Raw genomic sequence first — 22,525 nt, forward strand, 5'->3', positions numbered from 1 at the left:
ATTAACAAACAGTGGCAGTTGGTATTGGGGTGCTGGTAATATTTACAATTCTCACAAGAGTGAGAGAGACTGTAGTGGCATTTTACCATGCCTAGATATCTCAGAAAATCTTTTAACTAATGAATTGATGCTGATATTAGCTATCAGAAGGACGAAACTGTCCTATATTTTACTCTGGTAAAGGTGTGCCAACTCTATGAGTCGGGATCTTTAAAACCACATTTAGCTTAACTAAATCTTATTTAAAACTTTACTTAGGGGTTAACACACATTAGTGAAAACAAGGTTAGCACAGACTTAAAACACACATTCTTGGTGAAAAGAAAAATTTTCCCTTTGAAAAGCAGCTTTTGGATTTTTAACTCACAGCCACTCAGGGGGGCGTTTGTGGCTAAGAACGATTGACTGCAGTCTTTGCGAATATGTGGAGCAGGAGCTCTGTGCCATGATTGGCTGTGTGGACGGAACAGGTGGGCTCAGTTTACCGCCACACAGAGAAAAATCTTTGGAAGTTCTTTTTCTGGGCTAAGGTACATTTTACAGTTTTGAAGAAACAAATCATTAAATTTTTATCAAAAGTGTGTACTGGTTCTCTGATTAATAGCTTTTAAGTTAAAGAGAACATCTTGTTTGATTGATTTCATTCTTTCTCTAAATAGCTTGCTAGCCAGATAAGATCTCACTCAGAATTGGTTTAACACTTTCTGAGAGTAGAGGGGGAAAAGCTAGATCTTTTTTTGGCATGCTAGTCTTAAGATAATGCCAAATCAAGAGCCCACAGTTCTTTAACTAATTTTAAATGTTCTCATTTTTCTTCTATTAATTATCTAAGGGAAGCTGCTTTTCGTGCTAGTTGAGTTTTAGCCTTGGTGGTCTAATCAGTATTATTGGCCAAGTCAAGGACCGGAGCACAAAACGGAGGGGCGGTGGTGTAGGGAGGCAGTCTGGACAAGGAAGAGCTTAGGGGTTAGGGTTAGCCAGTTTAAGCCTGGCTCCGAGTAACAGGAAAAGCCAAAACAGGTTTTGATTTGGATGGTTTAGTTTTAGTTTTAGGGATTGGGCTTAGGTTTTCTGGTTTTTTTTGGTGAGGCTAAAAATGTAAGTTCTTCTGTAACTGCAGCTATTTCTTTCATTAATTGAAGCTGCTCTTTCCGGTCAGCAAGGACCTTGCGGAGGGTGGAAATTCCTGTAAGGGCTCCTAAGCGTGCCCACTTGATGGAGGGATTGTCAAGAAGAGGGTCAGGCTGGAGAGTGGGGGCATACGTGTTGGGAGGGGGATTAAAGGGAGGAAGACACCAATCAGGATTGTGGTATTTGGCAGCCTCTTTTTCTAGCAAAGCCTCATCCTCCGCGGGAAGTGCTTCAGGAGAGGGGGGGGTTGTAAAACTGGATAGAGGCAGGGGAAAGAATGCTGGGTTTCATTCTCATGTGATTAGCAATAGGAGGGTCGATAAAGGGAACTTTAGTAAATGAGGTGGGACCTGTAGGGAGGGGAACAGGGCTTTTACTTTTATCGGGTGCTGGGAGGCTTTTATTTTGACTGGATACTGGGGGATCAAGATCAATAACCACAGAGGGGCATGGGGATGGGGTCTTTGTCCTGGACGGCGGACGTAAAAGTTGCCAGAGGACCTTTTCACCCTCTGTAATAAGGTTTTTAATATCAGGGTGATTATTATAAATTTTTAAGATATCATTAACTAAATTCTAGTAATAAAAGGCAGAAACAGGTACACGTTCAGGACCAAAAGACTGATAGTGATCATTAAGACAGTCACCAATTCTCCTCCAATGCTTCTCATCTATAGTGCCTTCCTGGGGGAGCCAGGGGCAAATATTTCCAATATAATCTAAAAACTTCTTTAATTCTTTCTTTTTAACCCTAGTTCCTCATGTCTTGAGTGACTCCTTGAGTCCTTTAATGAATAAATCTTGTTTGCTAAATTCATGTCCCATGGTTTTGCTTACCTCAGCCGCTGTGACACTCTCCTCCAGATGCGACTCACGGTCGGGTAGCTCCGTGGCGATCTCTGTGAGTCTTTGCATTACCCCCTCGGCCTCGATGACTCAGTGAATTTGGGTAGGCCTACCCCCTCGATCAGCGGAGTTCCTAGGTCCAGAAGGCTTCTTCACCCCACGTCTGGGCACCAGAATGCCCCGACCAGCAGGGCGGTGAACAGGGGCTAGGAACCTAAAAGACCTGGAATGACAAGGACAAGAGACACGAAAGAACGACAGCAAGTCAAGTTTCTGATCATGCTGCAAAATTTCATTGTGTTCACAGGCATTATAAGGCTTTGGGGAAGGAGAGAGAATGCTGGAGGGGGAGGAGGGGGAGCAAACTTCAAAGTGGAATGTTCCTTGCAACAAACAATGGCCGAAACCATGTTTATTACCACAACTGTGTGTTGACTCACTTGATTACTGATAAATGGTTTACCTGAGGGAAAATGGCCTGCCCAGGGAGGAATTAACACTTGTCTCGAGGGATTCTATTGTTTCAAAGCTTATCATTTATCAGGCAGAGAAATGGTTCCTGGCAATTCATCTTCAGATACTAGGGACAAGACAGGGCTATCTACTCTCACTATTACTCTTTAACTTAGTACTGGAAGTTCTCACCATAGTAACCTGGCAAGAGAAAGGAATCAAAGGAATATAGATTGGAAGGGAATAAGCCAAACTCTTGATTTTTTCAGATAATATGATAGTATACATAAAAAAAGGAAGCAGGACTATGAGCAGCAGCAGATGTGTTTATCTCCTCTTCTCTCACAGATCAACTAGTAATACCGAGGAGACCACCTGGGATTAAAACAAGAGACTTCATGAACCCACCAAATCAACTGTGACTGCAAACACGTGTGGCTGCTGGATAGAAAGGAGCCTAGGGAGAGATTAAGTGGCTGGTAACAGTCCGGCAATTTATCAGTTGAGACTCCACCTCCAGGATTTTCACCAACCAAAAGATGGCTGAAGGGAGGAGAGGACTCCAATAAGATTCAGCATATGCAACTGTGAGTCCCTATTGCTACTGCCCTCAGAAGGTGGAGCAGTAGAGGGAAAGCCCTGTTCTGACACCAAGGGACAGAGAGCTAACCAGGAAATTCAGGAGAAGATCTAAAACTAAGTGGCCTAGAGATGGGGCTGTGAGAGTCCCTTTGCATAACCACTGGATTATGTCTGCCCCACCCTGCTTTATATCTTGGTCAGGAGTGAGGAATTAAGCTAAGAAGCCTACTTATAGTTTAAAACCCCTCAGGCTCCCCATAGCCTACAAGAAAGAAAAAAAAAAGAGACTTTAAAAGCCATTGTGCTCCAACTCAGGAATTCAAATGATATTGAAACAGCTGTCAATTTCCACAACTCTTAACCCTTTAAGTACCTTACTTAGACACAAGTCAATCCAGGCACTAGTTATCAGTAATTTGAATAGTGCTGACAGAGGGACCTCACAACATAATATATTGAATGGTTAAACAAAGAAGAAATTTTGGAGAAATAAACCAGGACAAAAGTCCAGCTAAAAGCCTCCCCAAAGGGTGAAGCACAAAATAATGAGGTCAACATCCAAACACTAGATAAGTTAACAAACACAGGAATGAGTAAAGAGTTTGAAAGAATTATCATCAGAAATGCAGAAACAACAAATGAGACACTGGAAGAAAACACTAATTACCTCAAGGTTATTAGAGATGAAAGCTGAAAGCGGAAATAATTGAGCTAAGAACACAACTAGCTGAACAAGTTAAAACTATCAGAACAGGGTAACAAAATAGATGAACTTCAGAAAAAAGTAGAGGAGAGAGAGAACAGAATAAATGAGGCTGAAGACAGAATTAGTAAGATCAAGTATGAATTTGAGACAATTAAAAAAGAAGTAAGTATATTAAAAAGATTGCTCATCCTGACCAAGAGGGGTTTATCCCAGGCATGAAAGGTTGGTTTAATATATGTAAATCAATCAATGTGATCCACCAAATCAACAAAAGCAAGACCAAAAATTAAATGGTCATATCAATAGATACAGAGATGCCTTTGACAAAATACAACATCTCTTTATGATCAAAACACTACAAAAATGGGAATAGATGTGAGAATCCTCAAGATAGTGGAGTCTATATATAGCAAACCTACAGCCAACATCATACTCAGTGGTGACAATCTGGAAGCATTTCCCCTCAGATCAGGTATTAGACGGGGCTTCCCACTATCACCATTATTATTCAACATCGTGTTGGAAGTTCTTGCCATAGCAATCAGGCAGGAGCAAGGAATTCAAGGCATACAGATTGGAAGAGAAGAAGTCAAACTCTCCCTATTTGCAGATGACATGAAAATATACATAGAAAAACCTAAGGAATCCAGCAGTTATCTTTTGGATGTCATCAGACAATACAGTAAGGTGTCAGGCTACAAAATTAACATTCAAAAGTCAGTGACACTCCTCTATGTAAACACTAAGTTAGAAGAAGTTGAAATCCAGAAATCAATTCCTTCTACTATAGCAACAAAAATAGTAAAATATCTAGGAGTAACCTTAACTAAAGAAGTGAAAGACTTGTATACTGAAAATTATAAGTCACTACTCAAGGAAATTGAAAAAGACACAAAGAAGTGGAAAGATACTCCATGTTCATGGGTTGGAAAAATTAACATCACCAAAATGAATATACTACCCAAAGCCATCTACAAATTTAATGCTATCCCCATCAAGATCCCAAACACATGTTTTAGGATAATAGAACAAATGATACAAATGATTATCTGGAATCAGAAAAGACCTAGAATTGCCAAAACAACCTTGAGATGAAAGAACAGAATGAGAGGCATCACAATCCCAGATCTCAAGTTGTATTATAGGGCTATTGTCATCAAAACTGCTTGATACTGAAACATGAATAGACACACTCACCAGTGGAATAGAATTGAGAGCCCAGAAGTGAGCCCCCACACCTATGGAATCTAATCTTTGACAAAGGTGCATGGATTATTAAATGGGGAAAGCAGAGTCTCTTCAACAAATAGTGTTGGGAAAAGAGGGTTGAAACATGCAGAAGAATGAAACTGATCCACTATATTTCACCAAATACCAAACTAAATTCCAAATGGATCAAGAACTTGTATGTTAGACCACAAACTATCAGATAATTACAGGAAAATATTGGCAGAACACTTTTCCGCATAAATTTTAAAGACATCTTCAATTAAACAAATCCAATTACAAAGAAGACTAAGAGAAGCATAAATCTATGGGATTACATCAAATTAAAAAGCTTCTGCACAGCTAAAGAAACTACTACCCATACCAAGAGACCCCTCACAAAATGGGAGGAGATCTTTACATGGCATACATCAGACAAGAAACTAATAACCAGAATATATAAAGAATTTGCAAATCTCAACAACAAGATAACAAATAACCCCATCCAAAAATGGGTAGAGGAGATGGACAGAATATTCACCACAGAAGAGATCCAAAAGGCTGGAAAACATACAAAAATGCTTCAAGTCTTTGTTAGAGAATTGAAAATAAATACAACAATAAGATTTCACTTCATTCCTGTCATACATCAGAAACGGTAACAGTAGCAAATGCTGGAGAGGTTGTGGAGTCAAAGGAACCCTCCTGCACTGCTGGTGGGAATGTAAATTGGTTTAACATCTGTAAAGAACAGTCTGGAAAACTCTTGGAAGGCTAGAAATGGACCTACACTATGATCCTGTAATTCCTCTCTTGGGGATATATCCTAAGGAACCCAACACACCCATCCAAAAAGATCTGTGTACAAATATTTTCTTTGCAGCACAGTTTGTAATAGCCAAAACCTGGAAGCAACCCAGGTGTCCAACAACAGATGAGTGGCTGAGCAAGTTGTGATATATATAAACAATGGAATACTACTCAGCTATTAAAAATGGTGACTTCAACATTTTCAGGCGATCTTGGATGGACCTTGAAAAATTCATGTTAAGTAAAATAAGTCAGAAACAGAAGAATGTATATGGGATCATCTCACTCTCAGACAGAAGTTGAAAAACAAGATCAGAAAAGAAAACACAAGTAGAACCTGAACTGGAATTGGCATATTGTAGGAAAGTAAAAGACTCTTGGGTGGATGGGTGGGGAGAATACATATCCAAAAAGGATGACAGAGGACCTAGTGGGTGTTGTATTGTTATATGGAAAACTGGGAAATGTCATCCATGTACAAAGTATTGTATTTACTGTCAAATGTAAAACATTAACTCCCCAATAAAGAAATTAAAAAAGAAGAAAAGAAAAAAAAAGAAAGGTAACTATGGAATCCAGAAGAAAAATTCTAGAAGTCATTAGGCAATATAGCAAGCAGTCAGGCTACAAAATTAATGTACAAAAATCAGTGGGATCCCTTTATACAAACACTAAGTCCAAAGAAGAGGATATCCAGAAACCACTCCCATTCACTACTGCAACAAAATCAATAAAATACTTAGGGATAAACCTGACCAAAGAAGTGAAATACCTATATATTGCAAACTATGACTTGCTATTCAAGGATATAGAACATGATAACAAAGAAATGGAAAATATCAGATGCCCAGAGCCATATAGAAAAAATAATGTGATACCCATCAAAGTCCTAACAGGTTTCTTCAAGAGAATATAGCAAAAATTATAATCACTTATCTGAAAACATAAAACACCTAGAATCACCAAAAAAAAAATCTTCAGGGAAAGATACTTAAATGGAGGCAAGACACTCCCAGATCTCAAACTATATTATAAGGCCATCATAATCAAAACAGCGAGATTCCAGAAAATGGTGGAATAAGAAGCTGCTAGTGGCTTGAGCTCCAACAACATCTACTGGAAATGGTAGAATTTTTTGCCTTTAGCAAAACAGTCAATAAGGGGTCCTAGTAGTAACACCAAGGAGGTAACTATAACTCAATTTGGGTTAGAAAATAGAGTAAAAAGAAAGGAAAAAAATTAAATTATTATTCCTGAAGCGACCCCCTCCCCGCCCCCATAACCAGTCCCTGAGGGCAGAGATCTGCACCTAGCAGGCTCCCCTGCTGAGCTTCTTTATTTACCAAGATTCCTGTCCCACCAGGAGGTATCATTCATTCTAATTTTATTCCTTTCTGAAGCCTGCTTCAATCCCTGCTTCAGTTGCTATTGTAATTTCTGATGTTGGAGATTGCATATGTCATAAAGGTATTTAGTACAGTGTTGATTGTACTCAAAACACAACAACTGAGGAACAACAGAACATAAAATAAGAAACACATTAATCAAAAAATGGGTTGATCAAGAGCAAATGAAACTGCTACTACAATGAATGAAGACAAGAGCCCAGAAGAAACTACAAATCATCCAGAAGTAACCACATAAAAGAAAAGTTTGCAAGCAAAAATAAACTTATGAATCACAGAAATGAAAACAACATTCGAGGAAAGGAATGGCACTATTAGGGAAACAACAGTTGAGACCTCCAAGAAAAATAATTATTATCTTGAGGAAATTAGAAAACTGAAAGCTGAAATAGCTGAACTGAGGAAAGAAGATGAGGGAAGGGAAAGCAGACTAACAGAAGTAGAAAAGAGAATTAGTCAGACAGAGGATGAGTTAGAGAAAACAAAGAAAGAGGTGAAAGAGCTCAAAACGAGATTGAGAGACACTGAAAACAACAACAGAGACATATGGGATGATCTCAAAAGAAGTAATAATTGGCCTGCCAGAGGAAGAAAGAGAGGAAAGGGAAGCAAACATTCTAGAGGAAATAATAGAAGAAAATTTCCCAGACCTGAACAACAGAAAGGACATTAAGATTCAAGAGGCACAGAGAGTTCCAAACAGAATCATCCCAGACCTGAAGATAGCAAGACACATCACAGTCACAATTAGAAGAAGTAATGATAAAGAAAGGATCCTAAAGACTGCAAGAGAGAAACAAAAAGTCACATACAGGGGAAAACCCATAAGACTATCAGCAGACTTCTCCACTCAAACTCTAAAAGCCAGAAGAGAATGGCAAGATATCTATCAAGCCCTGAATGAAAAAGAGTTTCAACCAAGGATAATATATCCTGCTAGACTTTCATTCAAACTAGATGGAGGGATCAAAACCTTCTTGGACAAACAATAGTTATAGGAGGCAACCATCAACAAAACGACCCTGAAAGAGGTTCTAAAATACCTCATATAAACAAGAACATCACTATAATATTTGCAATATATAAGAGCAAATAATTTTTTTAACAATGGCACGACAATACATTAAATCCATAATATCAATAAATATCTATGGCTTAAACTCACCCATCAAAAAGCACAGAGTGGGGGGATGGATCAGAAAACATAAACCAACCATATGCTGCTTGCAAGAATCCCATCTGACACAACAAGATAAACACAGACTTAAATCAAAAGGATGGAATACTATCATACAGGCTAATGGACCACAAAAAAAGCTGGAACAGTCATTCTCATCTCTGACACAATAGATTTTAAAATAAATAAAGTAATAAAAGATAGGCAAGGACATTACAAAATGACTAGAGGATCAATCATACAAGAAGACTTAACAATTATTAACAACTATGCACCCAATGAGAGACCATCTAAACATCAAGCACCTACTAAAAGAACTTCAAAAATACATCAATAGTAATACAATAATAGTGGGAGACTTTAACACCCCACTATCACAGTTAGACAGATCAAAAAAACAGAGAATCAACAAAGATACAAGATAATTAAATGAAGAGATGGACAGACTAGACCTCTTGGACATTTTCAGAGCTCATAAGCCCAAAAAACTGGAATACACATTCTTTTCAACTCCACAAAACACATACTCAAGGATAGACCACATGTTAGGCCACAAAGACAGCATCAAGAACATTGAAATCATCCCAAGTATCTTCTAAGACCACAGTGGAGTAAAACTAACATTTAACAACAAACAGAAAATTATTAAAAGTCACAGAATTTGGAAACTAAACAACATACTCCTTAAGAATCACTGGGTTAGAGAATCACTCAAACAAGAAATTCAAATATTCCTGGAAACAAATGAAAATGAAGACACAACCTATCAAAATATTTGGGACACAGCTAAAGCAATATTGATAGGGAAACTTATAGCCATACAATCACATATTAAAAAACAAGAAAAAGCTCAAATGAACAACCTTACTGCACACCTAAAGGACATAGAGGAAGAGGAACAAAGGAATCCTAAAGCAACCAGAAGGACAGAAATCACTAAAATTAGAGCAGAAATAAACAACATCGAAAATAAGAGAACCATACAGAAGATCAATGAAGCCAAATTTTGGTTCTTTGAAAGATTAAACAAAACTGTAAAACCCCTAGCCAGACTCACCAAAAAAAAAAAAAAAAAAAAGAGAGAAGACTCAAATTCATATAATTGTAAATGATGGAGGAGATATCACAACTGACACCAGAGAATCCTGCGAAACTTCTATAAAGAACTATACTCCACAAAGCTAGAGAATCTGGAAGAAATGGAATAATTCCTAGAAACATATGCCCTTCCAAAACTGAACCAAGAAGAACTACAAAACATAAATGCACCAGTCACAGACAAATAAACTGAAACCTTTATTCAGAATCTCTCCAACAACAAAAGTACTGGACCAGATGACTTCACAAATGAATTCTACAAAACTTTCAGGAAACAGTACCCATACTTCTTAAGCTTTTCCATAAAATTGAAGAAACAGAAATACTATTTTCCATCTTCTATGAATCCAACATCACCCTGATACCAAAAACAGATAGGAACACAACAAAAAAGGAAAACTACAGACCAATATCTCTGATGAACATATATGCCAAAATATTAAACAAGATCTGGGCCAACCGGATACAGCAGCACATCAAAAGGATTGTTTATCACGACCAAGTGGGATTCATCCCAGGAATGCAAGGCTGGTTCAACATACATAAGTCTATCAATGTCAATCACCACATTAATAAAAGCAAAGCCAAAAACCACATGATTATCTCAATAGATGCAGAGAAGGCCTTTGAAATTCCAACAGCCATTCATGATTAAAAATCTACAAAAAATGGGAATAGATGGGAAATTCATCAAGATAGTGGAGTCTATATATAGCAGACATACAGCCAACATCATACTCAATAAACAGAAACTGAAAGCATTCCCCCTCAGATCGGGGACTAGACAGGACTCTCCACTGTCACCATTACTCTTCAACATAGTATTGGAAGTTCTTGCCATAGTAATCAGGCAAGAGAAAGAAATCAAAGGAATACAGATTGGAAGGGAAGAAGTCAGCTCTCACTATTTGCAGATGATATCATAGTATACAGAGAAAAATCTAAAGAATCCACAGAAAATTACCTTAAGTTATTAGGCAATATAGCAAGGTGTCAGGCTACAAAATCAATGTACAAAAATCAGTGGCATTTCTTTATGCAAACACTAAATCTGAAGAAGACATCCAGAAATTACTCCTATTCACTGTTGCAGCAAAATCAATAAAATACCTAGAATAAAGTTGACCAAAGAAGTGAAACACTTGTATACTGAAAACTATGAAACTATGAGTCACTACCAATGGAAATAGAAACTGATACCAAGAAATGGAAAGATATCCCATGCTCATGGATTGGAAGAATAAATATCATCAAAATGAATATATTCTCCCCAGAGCCATATACAAATTTAATGCAATACCCATCAAAGTTCCACTAAGTTTCTTTAAAAGAATAGAACAAACACTACAATCATTTATCTGGAACCTGAAAACATCTAGATTTTCCAAAACCATTTTGAGGAAAAGAAAAAGAAATGAAGGCATCACCATCCCAAAACTCAAACTATATTATTCAGCCATCATTATCAAAACAGCCAGGTACTGGAACAAAAATAGGTACACAGAGCAGTGAAACAGAATTGAAAGCCCAGAACTGAGCCCTATGGACATCTAGTCTTTGATAAGGGGGCCTGAAGCATTAAATGAAAGAAGGAGACTCTCTTCAATAAATGGTGCTGGGAAAACTGGTTTGTAACATGCAGAAGAATGAAACTGAACCACTTTATGTCACCAAAAACAAAAATCAACTCCAAATGGATCAAAGACCTGGATGTCAGACCAGAAACAATCAAATACTTAGCAGAAAACATTGGTAAAACACTTTCCCACCTACACCTCAAGGAAATCTTTGATGAAATAAACCCAATTGCAAGGAAGACTAAAGCAGAAACAAACCAATGGGACTACATCAAATTGAAAAGCTTCTGCACATCCAAAGAAACTATTAAACAAACAAAGAGACTCCCCACAGAATAGGAGAAGATCTTCACATGCCATACATCAGACAAGAGACTAATCACCAAAATATATAAAGAGCTCAGCAAACTTAGCACCAAAAAAGTAAATGACCCCATCCAAAAATAGGCAGAGGATATGAACAAAACATTCACCTCAGAAGAGATCCAAAAGGCTAACAAGCATATGCTCCAGGTCACTTATTGTCAGATAAATGCAAATTCAGACAACATTGAGATACCACCTCACTCCTGTAAGAATTGCATACATCAAAAAGGACAGCAGCAACAAATGCTGGAGAGGCTTTGGGGACAGAGGAACCCTCTCCACTGCTGGTGGGAATGTGAATTGGTCCAGCCTCTCTGGAGAGCAGTCTGGAAAAATCTCAGAAGGCTAGACATGGACCTTCCATATGATCCTGTAATTCCTATCCTAGGGATCTACACCAAGGACTCCATGACACCCAACCAAAAATATGTGTGTACTCCTATGTTCATAGCAGCACAACTAATAATAGCTAAAACCTGGAAGCAACCCAGGTGCCCAACAACAGGTGAGTAGCTGAGAAATCTGTGGTATATATACACAATGGAATATTATACAACTATCAAGAACAATGAACCTACCTTCTCTAACCCATCTTGGACAGAGCTAGAAGGAATTATGTTAAGTCAGCTATGTCAGAAAGATAAAGATGAGTATGGAATGATCCCACTCATCAACAGAAGTTGAGAAAGAAGATCTGAAAGGGAAACTAACAGCCGGATCTGACTAAATTGAATGTAGGGCACCAAAGTAAAAACCCTGTGGTGAGGGGTAGAAATGCAGCTTCCTGGGCTGGTGGAGGTGGGGGTAGGTGGGTGTGAGGGGGTAGGTGGGTGGGATGGGACACAGTCTTTTGGTGGTGGGAATGGTGTTTATGTACACTCCTAGGAAAGTGTAATCATATAAATCAATAGTTAATTAATATGAGAGGGGGAAAATTAATTGTATGTCTCGAGTTTTTGAAACACAGACTGAGTCTTCTTAATATATAGGCTGTGTATTTGATATGCGGACTCTCTCAAAAGCCTAGACCAAGAAGAGCAGAGGCAACCAGTGGCACAGCTATTTACAAGATACTGGGTACTATACAGCAAACCCTAACAAAAGGACTTTTCAAAGTTAACCCAATTACCAAATAATGTGATGATAACAATAACTATCCATTGTCTTTTTGAACCCTAAGACAGCAGGAACCTCACATCTCCACTATAGATCCTATATTTCTCCCAGTTATGGAACCTTAGGATAGGGCCCACATTCCCGCATGCCTCTCCCAATCCATATCAAATAATATTGCATCCATCGAGCAAAACCTAATCAACACAATGATTGCCACCTCAACATGCTTCAGCTCAGACTGTGTCCAGAGTCTTCAGGTGTGGAATGACAACCCTTCAGCTTCATTATTCATTATTCATTAGCTTTCATAGCATTCTCTAATTCCATCCCAGGTGGTTCACTTTCTAACAAAGTCCCAAAACCTAGATATAGACCAGGTTCTGTGAGAGAGAGCATATCTTCACATGTATCCATAAACTAGTGCAAAATATATACTTGAAAGCAGAAGTACACTAGACTTTGCAGTGAGCACCCCCCACCAACACTTCCTCTCCACTATTCCAATTTTTGGGTCCATGATTGCTCAATAATTTGTTTGGCTTTATATGTTAACTCTCTTTTCAGCCACCAGGTTCCAGATGCCATCAGGATGCTGGCCAGGCTTCCCTGGACTGAAGACCCCACCAATGTTTCCTGTAGCTCTGCTTCCCTAGAGACCCACCCTACTCGGGAAAGAGAGAGGCAGACTGGGAATATGGACAGTCAAATCCATGTTCAGTGGGGAAGCACTTCCAGAAGCCAGACTTTCACCTTCTGCAAACCCCAATGACCCTGGGTCCATGCTCCCAGGGGGATAGAGAATGGGATAGCTATCAGGGGAGGAGATGGGATATGGAGATTGGGTGGTGGGAATTGTATGGAGTTGTACCCCTCTTACCCTATGGTTTTGTTCATTTATCCTTTCTTAAATAAAAAAATAAATTAAATGAAAGAAAAAAAAATAATCAGAACAGCCTGTTACTGGAAAAAAATGTAGGTACACACACCAGTGGAATGGAATTTTAAACCCAGAAATAAACCCCACAACTTTTAACACTGATTTTTTATAAGATAACCCAAAATATTAAATGGAAGATGGAGGATCTCTTCAATAAATGGTTCTTAGATAACTGGGTTAACATGGTCAGAAGAAACTGAAATACTGCATCTCACCAGAAACAAAAGTCAACTCCAAATGGATCAAGGACATGCATGTTAAATCAGATACTGTCTGATAGGAAAACATTGGTGGAAAACTTTCCCATCTAAAACTCAAGGGCATCTTTGATGACACAAAACAACTGTAAGGATGACTAAAACAAAATCAATGCAATGTTACTATATCAAATTGAAAAGTTTCTCTATGATAAAATAAACCATCACTCAAAAAAAGACCCCTCACAGAATGGGAAAAGATATTTACATGACATACATCAGACAAGAGACTAATAACAAAAGTATAGAAAGAGCTTACTAAACTCAGAATAATGAAAGCAAGTGACCCTATCGATAAATGACGAAAGGATATGAAAAGTATTAACCATAGAAGATATCCAAAAGGCCAACTAGCATATGAAAAATTGCTCCAGGTCAGAGAAATACAAATAATGACAACAATGAGATACCACCTCACCCCAGTAGAATTTCATATATAAAAAAAGACAGCAGCAAAAAAAAAAAAAAAAAATGCTGGATTGGTTTTGGGGACAAAGGAGCACTCCTGCACTTCTCTTGAGAATATAAATTGGTCCCATCTCTGAGGAGAGCAGTCTGAAGAACCCCAACAAGGCTAGAAATGGACCTTCCATATGATCCAGTAATTCCTCTCCTAAGGATATATCCTAATGACTCCATAACACCCAACAAAAAGATATGTGTATACCTATGTTCATAGCAGCAAAATTAATAATAGCCCAGTCCTGGAAACAACCCAGTTGTTCAGCAACAGATGAGTGGGTGAGAAGGCTGAGGTATATATACATAGCAGAGTACTATTCAGCTGTTAATAATAACGAACCCACCTTATTGGATGGAGCTAGAAGGAATTATGCTAAGTGAGATAAGTCAGAAAGACAAAGACATGTATCTTATGGTCTCATTCATAAACAGAAGTTGAGAAAGAGAGAGAGGGAAACAAAGCAGAATCTGACTGTGTTTTGAATATTAAACCAAAGTAAAAAATCTCTGGGGGGAGGGTGAGAGTTAATTTTTAGCCTCTCTGTAGAAGGAGGTGGTGGTAGGGACATAGACCTTTGGTGACATGAATGATCTTTTTTAAAAATAAATAAATATTTATTTATTTATTCATTCCCTTTTGTTGCCCTTGTTGTTGTAGTCATTGATGTCATCATTGTTGGATAGGACAGAGAGAAATGGAGAGAGGAGGAGAAGACATAGAAGGGGAGAGAAAGATAGACACCTGCAGACCTGCTTCACCGCCTGTGAAGCGAACCCCCTCTGCAGGGGATCAGGGGGCTTGAACCGGGATCCTTACGCCAGTCCTTGTGCTTTGCACCACGTGCGCTTAACCCGCTGTACTACCACCTGACTCCCGACATGAATGATCTTAAAATACCCTTAGAATATCTTATAGTCTTACAAATTACTGTTTGAACCAATGAGATGGGAAAAATGTATTGATTTAATGGCTGAGACTTTCTGATGCATAGACCACAATTATGAGTATATATATTTCTTCAGTCTAAGGACTTAAGATAATTTCAAATTGGTAGCCTGACTTAATTTTGATGGTGGGCTTAAATTGTTAATGTATTTCTAATAATTATTATTTTTCTTTTTTTTCTGTATTAAATCATCTTGGGCCAGGAAGTAAAGAAGCGACTGGTAGTGTCACTATATAAGATAGTTATATGTAAATAGCATTAGAGACATATATTATGGTGAGATATTGTATGATACAGAAAATCATAACAATGGAATTTTCAAGTCAACCAAATTTCCAAATAACTTGGTTGTAATCACCACTATCTATTGCATTCTTAAACCATAAGACAGCTCAAACCTTTCTTATTCTTTATAAAACCCATATTTATTTCAGTCCTGGAAACTCTGGAGTGGAGCTTTCTATCCTCCATGCTTTCTGAAAACCTTATCAGTTATACTGCAGCTGCTTATTTCAACCCAATAAGTGGAGTCAGTAACCCTTCTGCATGTTTCACTTCAGACTGTGTCCAGAGACACCAGGCATGGGATTCTAATCCTCCAGCTTCATTAATCTAGTGAGACCTTCCCTAGCAATATGGGACTCCAGTTCCATTTTGGGTATTATACTTCCTAACAAAGCCCAACACCTAGATATGAAGCATAGCCCAAGAGACAAAGAACATGTACATATGGATCAATAAGTTAGAGGAAAATACATACCTTAAAGCATAAGTACACAATAGTTTTCAGTTAAGTGCAGCAAGCAAGGTGTCTATTTTCTCTCTCTCTCTCTCTCTATTTCCCCCTCCATTTTCAATTTCTCTCTATCCTACAGAATAGAAAATTTAGAAAAAAGAAAAGAAAATGTTTGTTACTCCACTTAATACATAATATTATGAAAGGAAATCTGCTTGTTTGCTGATGAGATAATTAGTAACTTAAGAACCAATACTGTGATTTATTATAAAGTATACAAATGTTGATTTTCAATGATGCAAGCCTGAAACTTCTATAATCTTATGGTGTATTAATACTATAATGCAATATAACTTTAAAGTTGGAATTATCTTAACTTGCATTTCTTGTATCTAATACATTTTGCATTAAAACCATTCCACCGTTTAAAATATCCAATACTACATGGCCACCTCCTGTGGTTCAACTAAAAATACAAAGATGTAATTAATAGCACTCCCTACCCCCATCCCAAATAAAAAAGCCTCTACATGCTAGTATCACTCTCAAGACAACCAGGTTATGCTACAGTTACACATAACCTCAGGCTCTCAAAGGCTATGATAGCAATTTTTCTAAGAGCAAACTGAGTTAACTGTGGTTCTATGCCTCAAGTTGGTCTATCAGAAATGCCAAGTTACACATAGGTTCCTCTATAGTCTTGACCCTCTTCTAAACAATTAGGGAACTAGCACTAACAATCTTCCATTACAAGTATCACTTTCTACTTTTACTCTGATTTGATTATTTAGAGCACATGTAGTGGTCATACCTTGAAACAATGTGCCTTACAGCTCCTCTTCCCCAGAAACCTTCCCCACTAGGGAAAGAGACAGGCTGGAAGTATGGATTGACCTGTCAGTGCCCATCTTCAGTGGGGAAGCAATTACAGAAGCCAGCTCTTCCACCTTCTGCATCCCACAATGATCTTGGGTCCATACACCCAGAGGGTTAAAGAATAGAAAAGCTATCAGTGGAGGGGATGGTATATGGAGGTCGGGTGGTGGGAACTGTGTGAAGCTGTATCCCTCTTATCCTATGGTTTTGTCAATGTTTCCTTTTTATAAATAAATAAATGGTTCATTATAATAATATCTCAAGGAGGTACTCTTGATACTTTGTGAAAAACACACACACATCATCATCATCATCATCATGTAATTCACCACCCTTTAAGAGTCAATTCAGATTTAGTCTTTTCTTTCAGTAGTGGAGAGAGATTACCTTTACCACCTCATAAACATTTGACATTGCAATATGTTCTTTTGAAATATATATATATACTGATTAATTAATTGATTCATTCATTTATAAGTCAGAATGAGGAAAAACATCATTGCATAAACCTGGTTCATGCTGTGTCAGGAACTGAACTCAAGATATCATCTCCTTCATTGCCTTTATGTGGTTTTGTATTTCAAACCTAACAGGGGTAGAGCTATCCTTTACATTTTTTCTACCCCCTCCACTCCTCAATATAGTTCTGGGTGACTGCTGAGTAAATGCTAACTTACTGTGTATATAGAGTGTATTTTAATCCTGAGAACAGCAAGTGTTGTAATACAAAACTCCCCAGCTCTTGTAGGTGTTTGGCCTGAAAAGAAGGCCACTGTGTCTTTGTATTAGAGAAGAATGGGAAAAGAACAGAAAGTAATAGCAGATGTCATTTTCACTAATGTCTTCTATAGAAATAGTTGCAAGGGCACAGAGAAATTAAATTTGACTACCAAAACCAAAGTAATTTCACACAGGGAACTAAGCTTTAATTGAAGGCTGTGAAAGGGCATATGCATAATAATACCATCACAAAAATGTGCACGTTTAAAGACAAAAATGCAAGCTTCAAAATAAAACTTCTATCATGTCAAATGTGAGAAAGCCAGAGCACTGTTCTTCAAAATGCACACTCAGTATAAACATCTATAATAAGTATTTTATTAGAATATGGTATTCTGATAAAATAAATAATACATTTTAAAGAAAATTATAATATAACACAATTTCTAAGAGTTATAATTCAATAAAACTTTATAAGTATTAAAGTTCTGCTGAGTGAAATGTTTTCATCTCTATTTCAGAAGGCAGTTTAAAAATTTACATGGTGAGGGCAGAGCCAAGATGGCAACTGGAAAGTAGCAGCACCTGTGGGCTCTGACAAAAATTGTTAGAAAGCCTTGAAATCCTGGCCTTCAGCAAGACAAGCAAGGAGTCCTAAAAGTGGACCAAGGAGGCCATTATAATTTAATTTGGGTTAAAAATTAGAGCAAAAAGAAAGGAAATTTCTTGATTATTTCGCTCATCCCCCCTCTTCCCATAACCAGCCCCTGGGGGTAGGGAGCTGCTGCTAGCAGGCTCCCCATGGAGCTCCTTTTTTTACCAAGATTCTTGGCCCACGGGGGTGCCATTAAACCCTGCTTCCAAATATCTAGGCTATTTTTGTTTTTCCTCTGAGTAAGAGACTTAGACCCATTCATAATGACAATTAGCTAATCAAGCAAGCCTCAACCAGCCTGGGAAAGACTGATTAAAAGTTTTTTTTTCTTTTTTTCTCATTTGTTTTGTATTGTGTTTTATTTCTCAATCAGTTGTCTTGACTCAATGTGCATAGGCTAACTGGGAGTTGTCCAAGCTGAAGACCCACTGCTTGGGCTTTTTACTTTGTTCTATTTTACAAATACTATTATATATACATGCATATCCCTCCCCCCCTCAGGTTGACCAAAATTAACTCTTAGTATACTTTCCATTGCTAGGTGACAAGAATTATCACCCACTGTGATAGAAACTTGTCTCACATTTCATACCTCCTCTATACACTATCGCCCTTCTCCCACCTCCAAGCCAATTAAAAAAAAAAAAAACTCTACTTTCACTGCTTTTTTTTTTCTGTTTCCTTCTTTTCTCTCTTTCCCCCCCTGTTTTCCTTTCTCCCTTCCTCCTTACTCTACCTTCACTGATACTTATTTGTGAAATATTTCAGGGAAGAAGTCTAACTCAGAATGGACTCTCTTTGTGTGTGTCTCTGCTCTACTTCCTATTCCCCTCTTGCTACCCCTACAATCTACAGTGGACAGTCAATTTGAATAATTGTCTATTTCTGCTATCCATATTTTTCTTTCTCTTTCTGTTTTATTTAGATTTGGTTGCTATTTTTTTCTTGAAATGGAGACATTGTGGGACTAACTGGTATTGGTTAAAATGCTTCAGTCATTGCTTTAGTTACTACTGTAATTTCTTAGGGTGGTGATTGCATTTGTCATAAAGGTATTTAGTATAGTGTGACTTGGACATAAAACACAACAACTGAGGATCAGCAGAACATAAAAAAATAAAAAAAAAACACATTAAGAATGTGTAGATCAAGAGCAAATAAAACTGCTAATACAATGAATGAAGACAAGAGCCTAGAAGAAACTACAAATAAGCCAGAAGTAACCATAGATTAAAAAATAGTATGCAAGCAATAATAAATTTATTAATCACAGAAATGAAAACAACTTTGGAGGAAATGAATAGCAGTATTAGTGAAATAACAGATGAGACCCTGAAGGAGAATACTAACTACCTTGAGGCAATTAGAGAACTGAAAGCTGAAATAGCTGTAATGAAGAAAGCAGCTGAGGGAATGGAAAGCAAACTAGCAGAACAGAAAACAGAATTATCCTGACAGAGGATGAGCTAGAGAAAACTAAGAGGTGAAAGAGCTCAAAAAGAGATTGAGAGACACTGAAAACAACAACAGAGACATATGGGTGATCTCAAAAGAAGTAACATTCGTATAATTGGCCTGCCAGAGGAAGAAAGAGAGGAAGGGGAAGCAAGCAATCTAGAGGAAATTATAGAAGAAAACTTCCAAAACCTGAAAAACAGAAAGGACATTAAGATCCAAGAGGCTCAGAGAGTCAAAAACAGAATCAATCCAGACCTGAAGACACCAAGACACATCATAGTCACAATTAAAAGAAATAAGGATAAAGAAAGGATCCTAAAGGTTGCAAGAGAAAAACAAAAAATCACATACAGGGGAAAACCCATAAGACTATCTACAACTTCTCCACCCAAACTTTAAAGGCCAGAAGAGAATAGCAAGATATCTATCGAGCCCTGAATGAAAAAGGGTTTCAACCAAGAATAATATATCCTACTACACATTCATTCAAACTAGATGGATTCATCAAAACCTTCTCAGACAAACAACAGTTAAAGGAAGCAACATCACCAAACCGGCCCTGGAAGAGGTTCTAAAAGACCTCTTATAAACAAGAACATCACTATAATACTTGCAACATATCAAATAAAAACTTGTTGAACAATGGCACTACAACACATAAAATCCTAAATATCAGTATAGTCAGTGGTTTAAACTCACCCATCAAAAGGCACAGAGTGGAAGGATGGTCAGAAAACATAACCCAACCATATGCTGCTTGCAAGAATCCCACTTGACCCAACAAAATAAACACAGACTTAAAGTGAAAGGATGGAAAACTATCCTGCAGGCTAATGGACCACAAAAAAAGTCAGGAACAGCCATTCTCATCTCTGAAACAATAGATTTTAAATTAAATAAAGTAATAAAAGATAGGGAAGGTCATTACATAAAGATTAAAGGATCAATCAGCCAAGAAGATATGACAATTATTAACATCTATGTACCCAATGAGGGACCACCTAAATACATCAAGCACCTTCTCAAAGAACTTCAAAAATACATCAATGGTAATAGAATAATATTGGAAGACTTTAACACCCCACTCTCACACTTAGACAGATCAACAAAACACAGAATCAACAAAGAAAGAAGACAATTAAAAAAACAGATGGACAGACTAGACCTCTTGGACATTTTCAGAGCTCCTCACCCCCTAAAATTAGAATACACATTCTTTTCAAATCCACACAATACATACTCAAGGATAGATCACATGTTATACCACAAAGACAGCATAAACAAATTCAAGAGCATTGAAATCATCCCAAGTATCTTCTCAGACCACAGTGGAGTAAAACTAACATTTAACAACAAACAGAAAATTATTAAAAGTCACAGAATTTGGAAACTAAACAACATACTGCTTAAGAACCACTGGGTCAGAGAGAAACTCAAGGAGGAATTACAAATGTTCCTGGAAACAAATGAAAATGAAGACACAACCTATCAAAATATTTGGGACACAGCTAAAGCAGTACTGAGAGGGAAACTCATAGCCACACAATCACATATTAAACGACAATAAAAAACCCAAATAAGCAACCTTACTCCACACTTTAAGGACTTAAACGAAGAGGAACAAAGCAGAATTGAGAGGGAAAATTATAGCCATACAATCACATATTAAACAACAAGAAAAAGCTCAAATGAACTACCTTACTACATACCTCAAGGACATAAAGGAAGAGGAACAAAGGAACCCTAAAGCAACCAGAAGGACAGAAATCACTAAAATTAGAGCAGAAATAAACAACACTGAAAATAAGAGAACCATACAGAAGATCAATAAAGCCAAATGTTGGTTCTTTGAAAAATTAAACAAGAATGGCAAACCCTTAGCCAGAATCACTCAACAAAAAAGGGAGAAGACTTAAATTCATAGAATTGTAAACAGAAGACCACAGAAATCCAGAAAATCATGCGAGACTTCTATGCAGAACTATACGCCACCAAGCTAGAGAATCTGGAAGAAATGGAAGAATTGCTAGAAGCATATTGCCTTCCAAAACTGAACCAAGAAGAACTACAAAATCTAAATGCACCAATCACAGACAAAGAAATCAAAACTGTTATTAAGAACTTCCCCAACAACAAAAGTCCTGGAACAGATGGCTTCACAAATGAATTCTACAAAACTTTCAGGAAACAGTTAGTACCCATACTTCTTAAGCTTTTCCATAAGATTGAAGAAACAGAAATACTCCATTCCACCTTCTATGAAGCCAACATCACCCTGATACCAAAAGCAGATAGGGACACAACAAAACAGGAAAACTACAGACCAATATCTTTGATGAACATAGGTGCCAAAATATTAAACAAGATCTTGGCCAACCGGATACATCAGCATATCAAAAAGATTGTTCATCATGACCAAGTGGGATTCCTGCCAGGAATGCAAGGCTGGTTCAACATTCATAAGTCTATCAATGACATTAACCACATTAACCACATTAATAAAAGCAAAGCCAAAAACCACATGATTATCTCAATAGATGCAGAGAAAGCCTTTGACAAAAATCCCACATCCATTCATGCTCAAAACTCTACAAAAAATGGGAATATATGGGAATTTCCTCAAGATAGTGGAATCCATATAGCAAACCTATAGCCAACATCATACTCAATGGACAGAAGTTGAAATCATTTCCCCTCAGTTCAGGGACTAGACAGGGCTGCCCATTATCACCATTACTCTTCAACATAGTATTGGAAGTTCCTGCCATAGCAATCAGGCAAGAGAAAGAAATCAGAGGAATACAGTTTGGAAGGGAAGAAGTCAAGCTCTCACCATTTGCAGATGACATGATAGTATGCATAGAAAACCTAAAGAATCCGGTAGAAAACTACTGGAAGTTATTAGGCAATATAGCAAGGTGTCAGGCTACAAAATCAATGTACAAAAATCAGTGGCATTTCTCTATGCAAACACTAAAACTGAAGAAGACATCCAGAAATCAC

This window comes from Erinaceus europaeus, chromosome 3 (assembly GCF_950295315.1).
Source record: "Erinaceus europaeus chromosome 3, mEriEur2.1, whole genome shotgun sequence".
In the NCBI taxonomy this organism is placed as follows: domain Eukaryota; kingdom Metazoa; phylum Chordata; class Mammalia; order Eulipotyphla; family Erinaceidae; genus Erinaceus; species Erinaceus europaeus.